Raw genomic sequence first — 6,500 nt, forward strand, 5'->3', positions numbered from 1 at the left:
ACTGACCCCCCCAACCACTATACTTACCCCCTCTCCCAATTATTCTGCTACCCTCCCCCCCACTATACTGACCCCCTCCGTCAATTATACAGGCACACCACCCCCTACTGTTCTACTCCAGTCCCACCCACTATACTGACCCCCCCACTATATCGACTCCCCTCCTCCAACTATTTTGACCCCTCAAATTTACTGGCCTGGTCCCTCCTCCCTCCACTATATTCACTCCCCTCCTCCAACCATACTGACTCCCCCTCCCCCCCGTGCTCCTCCTGGAAGGGGGAGGGGTCAGACTACTTTCACACTAACATTCTTTACAGGCGATTTACAGCTAAAAATATCTGTAAAAAAGCTTCTCTCCTCTCCCTCCAGTGTGATATCCCGAGAGCTGCCACACGGGGCGCTGTGCTGGCGAGACGACAAAAAAACTCCTGCAAGCCGCATCTTTGCAGCGCCCTTAGGGGCGGGGCATACACCTCTCAGACAGCGCCCCTGCCCCTTGTGGGTGCTTTTGAACCCTTTTTTCAGCCGCTTGCGGGGGTAAAAAGCGCCCCGCTAGGGGTTGGGGTGGGGGTTGGGATAGGGGCGGGGTGGGGATTGGGATGGGGGCGGAGTGTGTGCATTGTATGGAGATGACACATCATGTCACATGACTCGCTGTCTTTGCATCACCCCAAAGTGCCCGCCCTCCCGGGAGAATGGTGGAGCTCCGCCCAGGGGGTGTGTTCTAGGTGGTGGTTTCTGGATGGGAGTAATGATTTTTCCCAGCCCTTCCCCCACCCCAGTGCTGCTGATCTTCTCCAGCCACTTCCTGCACTCACTTCAGTGTCGGCGGCTGATCATTGTGTGTCTGCTGAGCCGCTGGTAGTCTTCCCCCCCCGGTGACAACACGCAGGAGATTGTGGAGCAGGTGTCACCCTAAAACATCGGGCGGCACAGTGGCGCAGTGGGTAGCACTCTCGCCTAGCAGTAAGAAGGGTCGCTGGTTCGTATCCCGACCACAACACTACCTGCCTGGAGTTTGCATGTTCTCCCTGTGTCTGCGTGGGTTTCCTCCGGGTACTCCGGTTTCCTCCCACACTCCAAAGACATGCTGGTAGGTTAATTGGATCCTGTCTAAATCGGCCCTAGTATAGGTATGAATGTGAGTTAGGGACCTTAGATTGTAAGCTCCTTGAGGGTATAGGGACTGATGTGAATGCTATAATATATATATATGTAAAGCGCTGCGTAAATTGACGGCGCTATATAAGTACCTGAAATAAATAAATAAATAAAATAAAATAAATAAAACAGTGGCGTCCCCCTTTCCACCCCCCTTTCATCCCACCTGTGTCCCCTTTTCCTCCCCGCCTGCATCCCCTTTTCCTCCCTGCATCTCCCCCCCCCCCTTTCCATCCCCCTTTTCCTCCCTGCCTGTGTCCCCCCCCTTTCCGTCCCCCCTTTGTCCCCCTCCGTCCCCCCTTTGTCCCCCTCCGTCCCCCCTTTGTCCCCCTCCGTCCCCCCTTTGTCCTCCTCCCCTCCCCTTTTCCTCCCTGCCTGTGTCCCCCTCCTTTTTCGTCCCCCTTTTCCATCCCCCCTTTGTCCCCCTTTCCTCCCTGCCTGTGGAGGCGCCCCCCTGCCCTCTGATCCCCTTTCTCTCCTATATTGCTCAGCAGACTCTGTACATGATCCGAGTTCTGTGCATCGGATACAATGTGACATAAAAGATTGCTTCCTTCTCATTGGCTGATCTGTTGTCTGTCCAGCTGGATGAGCGGCGGTTGCTATTGGTAACAGACGGTCATAGGGGCTCCATAGGGTTGTTCTGCCCCATACCCCCCCCCCCTCCTCCAGGCATCGTCCATTCCGGAACCCCTCCCCCCCCCCCATAGAGACAGAGGATGGGGGTCATCTGAGGGCAGCCGGTGTGGAATTAATGAGCCGAGATTCACCAAGTCATTTATCCGCTTATTGTGAGATCCGCAGATAATCCCCTCCCCCTCCCCCCCCTACCTCCTCCGCCTCCTCCTCCTCCTCCTCCTCCTCCTCCTCCTCCCCCCTCCCTCCTCCCCCCTCCCTCCTCTCTCCTTCCTTCCCCCTCCCTCCTCCCCCCTCCCTCCTCCCTCCTCCCCCCTCCCCCATCAGAGCCAGCTTCACCCGCACACTGCTCTCCCTCCCCCTCCCCCATCAGAGCCAGCTTCACCCGCACACTGCTCTCCCCCCCCCCCCCCCCCCCCATCAGAGCCAGCTTCACCCGCACACTTCTCCCCCTCCCCCATCAGAGCCAGCTTCACCCGCACACTTCTCTCCCTCCCCCTCCCCCATCAGAGCCAGCTTCACCCGCACACTGCTCTCCCCCCCCCCCCATCAGAGCCAGCTTCACCCGCACACTGCTCTCCCCTCCCCCCCATCAGAGCCAGCTTCACCCGCACACTGCTCTCCCTCCCCCTCCATCAGAGCCAGCTTGACCCGCACACTGCTCTCCCTCCCCCTCCATCAGAGCCAGCTTCACCCGCACACTGCTCCCCCCTCCCCCATCAGAGCCAGCTTCACCCGCACACTGCTCTCCCTCCCCCTCCCCCCCATCAGAGCCAGCTTCACCCGCACACTGCTCTCCCCTCCCCCCCATCAGAGCCAGCTTCACCCGCACACTGCTCTCCCTCCCCCTCCATCAGAGCCAGCTTGACCCGCACACTGCTCTCCCTCCCCCTCCCCCATCAGAGCCAGCTTCACCCACACACTGCTCGACTCCCCCCCCCCCCCCCCCCCCATCAGAGCCAGCTTCACCCGCACACTGCTCTCCCTCCCCCTCCCCCATCCGAGCCAGCTTCACCCGCACACTGCTCCCCCCTCCCCCCTCAGAGCCAGCTTCACCCGCATACTGCTCTCCCTCCCCCTCCCCCATCAGAGCCAGCTTCACCCGCACACTGCTCTCCCTCCCCCTCCCCCCCATCAGAGCCAGCTTCACCCGCACACTGCTCTCCCTCCCCCCCCGCCCCCATCAGAGCCAGCTTCACCCGCACACTGCTCTCCCTCCCCCTCCCCCCCATCAGAGCCAGCTTCACCCGCACACTGCTCTCCCTCCCCCCCATCAGAGCCAGCTTCACCCGCACACTGCTCTCCCTCCCCCTCCCCCCCATCAGAGCCAGCTTCACCCACACACTGCTCTCCCTCCCCCTCCCCCATCAGAGCCAGCTTCACCCGCACACTGCTCTCCCTCCCCCTCCCCCCCATCAGAGCCAGCTTCACCCGCACACTGCTCTCCCCCCCCCCCCCATCAGAGCCAGCTTCACCTGCACACTTTTCTCTCCCTCCCCCTTCCCCATCAGAGCCAGCTTCACCCGCACACTGCTCTCCCTCCCCCTCCCCCATCAGAGCCAGCTTCACCCGCACACTGCTCTCCCTCCCCCTCCCCCATCAGAGCCAGCTTCACCCGCACACTGCTCTCCCTCCCCCTCCCCCCCATCAGAGCCAGCTTCACCCACACACTGCTCTCCCTCCCCCTCCCCATCAGAGCCAGCTTCACCCGCACACTGCTCTCCCTCCCCCTCCCCCCCATCAGAGCCAGCTTCACCCGCACACTGCTCTCCCTCCCCCTCCCCCCCATCAGAGCCAGCTTCACCCACACACTGCTCTCCCTCCCCCTCCCCATCAGAGCCAGCTTCACCCGCACACTGCTCTCCCCCCCCTCCCCCATCAGAGCCAGCTTCACCCGCACACTGCTCTCCCTCCCCCTCCCCCCCATCAGAGCCAGCTTCACCCGCACACTGCTCTCCCTCCCCCTCCCCCCCATCAGAGCCAGCTTCACCCGCACACTGCTCTCCCTCCCCCTCCCCCCCCATCAGAGCCAGCTTCACCCGCACACTGCTCTCCCCCCCCACCCCCCCCCCACCCCCCATCAGAGCCAGCTTCACCCGCACACTTCTCCCCCTCCCCCATCAGAGCCAGCTTCACCCGCACACTTCTCTCCCTCCCCCTCCCCCATCAGAGCCAGCTTCACCCGCACACTGCTCTCCCTCCCCCTCCCCCATCAGAGCCAGCTTCACCCGCACACTGCTCTCCCTCCCCCTCCCCCATCAGAGCCAGCTTCACCCGCACACTGCTCTCCCTCCCCCTCCCCCATCAGAGCCAGCTTCACCCGCACACTGCTCTCCCTCCCCCTCCCCCATCAGAGCCAGCTTCACCCGCACACTGCTCTCCCTCCCCCTCCCCCCCATCAGAGCCAGCTTCACCCGCACACTTCTCCCCCTCCCCCATCAGAGCCAGCTTCACCCGCACACTTCTCTCCCTCCCCCTCCCCCATCAGAGCCAGCTTCACCCGCACACTGCTCTCCCTCCCCCTCCATCAGAGCCAGCTTCACCCGCACACTGCTCTCCCTCCCCCTCCCCCATCAGAGCCAGCTTCACCCGCACACTGCTCTCCCTCCCCCTCCCCCATCAGAGCCAGCTTCACCCACACACTGCTCTCCCTCCCCCTCCCCATCAGAGCCAGCTTCACCCGCACGCTGCTCTCCCTCCCCCTCCCCCCCCATCAGAGCCAGCTTCACCCGCACACTGCTCTCCTCCCCCCCCCCCATCAGAGCCAGCTTCACCCACACACTGCTCTCCCTCCCCCTCCCCATCAGAGCCAGCTTCACCCGCACGCTGCTCTCCCTCCCCCTCCCCCCCCATCAGAGCCAGCTTCACCCGCACACTGCTCTCCCTCCCCCTCCCATCAGAGCCAGCTTCACCCGCACACTTCTCCCCCTCCCCCATCAGAGCCAGCTTCACCCGCACACTTCTCTCCCTCCCCCATCAGAGCCAGCTTCACCCGCACACTGCTCTCCCTCCCCCTCCCCCATCAGAGCCAGCTTCACCCGCACACTGCTCTCCCTCCCCCTCCCCCCCATCAGAGCCAGCTTCACCCGCACACTGCTCTCCCCCCCCCCCACCCCCCATCAGAGCCAGCTTCACCCGCACACTTCTCCCCCTCCCCCATCAGAGCCAGCTTCACCCGCACACTTCTCTCCCTCCCCCTCCCCCATCAGAGCCAGCTTCACCCGCACACTGCTCTCCCTCCCCCTCCATCAGAGCCAGCTTCACCCGCACACTGCTCTCCCTCCCCCTCCATCAGAGCCAGCTTCACCCGCACACTGCTCTCCCTCCCCCTCCCCCATCAGAGCCAGCTTCACCCGCACACTGCTCTCCCTCCCCCTCCCCCATCAGAGCCAGCTTCACCCGCACACTGCTCTCCCTCCCCCTCCCCCATCAGAGCCAGCTTCACCCACACACTGCTCTCCCTCCCCCTCCCCATCAGAGCCAGCTTCACCCGCACGCTGCTCTCCCTCCCCCTCCCCCCCCATCAGAGCCAGCTTCACCCGCACACTGCTCTCCTCCCCCCCCCCATCAGAGCCAGCTTCACCCACACACTGCTCTCCCTCCCCCTCCCCATCAGAGCCAGCTTCACCCGCACGCTGCTCTCCCTCCCCCTCCCCCCCCATCAGAGCCAGCTTCACCCGCACACTGCTCTCCCTCCCCCTCCCCCATCCGAGCCAGCTTCACCCGCACACTGCTCTCCCTCCCCCTCCCCCATCAGAGCCAGCTTCACCCGCACACTGCTCTCCCTCCCCCTCCCCCATCAGAGCCAGCTTCACCCGCACACTGCTCTCCCTCCCCCTCCCCCCCATCAGAGCCAGCTTCACCCGCACAGTGCTCTCCCTCCCCCCTCCATCAGAGCCAGCTTCACCCGCACACTGCTCTCCCTCCCCCTCCCCCATGAGAGCCAGCTTCACCCGCACACTGCTCTCCCTCCCCCTCCCCCCCATCAGAGCCAGCTTCACCCGCACACTGCTCTCCCTCCCCCCTCCATCAGAGCCAGCTTCACCCGCACACTGCTCTCCCTCCCCCTCCCCCATCAGAGCCAGCTTCACCCGCACACTGCTCTCCCTCCCCCTCCCCCATCAGAGCCAGCTTCACCCGCACACTGCTCTCCCTCCCCCTCCCCCATCAGAGCCAGCTTCACCCGCACACTGCTCTCCCCCCCCTCCCCCATCAGAGCCAGCTTCACCCGCACACTGCTCTCCCTCCCCCCCCCCCCCCCCATCAGAGCCAGCTTCACCCGCACACTGCTCTCGGTGGAGCCGGCTCTCTGCTCACCTCTCTATTGAGGGGGGGGGGGGGGGTTGGTGGACGGACATATTTTTCTGTTTTATCTTCTTGTATTTCTCCTTCCCTGATAATAATGACATTTAGTGATGTCATCACTGGGTCTCTGTGCTTCTCTATACAATGCAGTCATATCGTGGCTGGTGGGAGGAGCTTCTTGAAAATATCCCATCACCCAACCCCAGTACTCCTCTCCAGTGTCCTCAGTCCTGATGTAAGCAGTGGGAGGAGTTATGCAGGCCTTGGTAACGCCCACATGTGATGCTGCACCTCCATGATTGAAGGAACTGAATGAAAGGGGCGGGGCAACCAGACCGGGGAGAAAAGAGCTAGATGATGCTGGATGCCACGGCTCCATCTGACTAATACACGTT

This window comes from Aquarana catesbeiana, linkage group LG05, assembly GCF_042186555.1.
Source record: "Aquarana catesbeiana isolate 2022-GZ linkage group LG05, ASM4218655v1, whole genome shotgun sequence".
In the NCBI taxonomy this organism is placed as follows: Eukaryota; Metazoa; Chordata; class Amphibia; order Anura; family Ranidae; genus Aquarana; species Aquarana catesbeiana.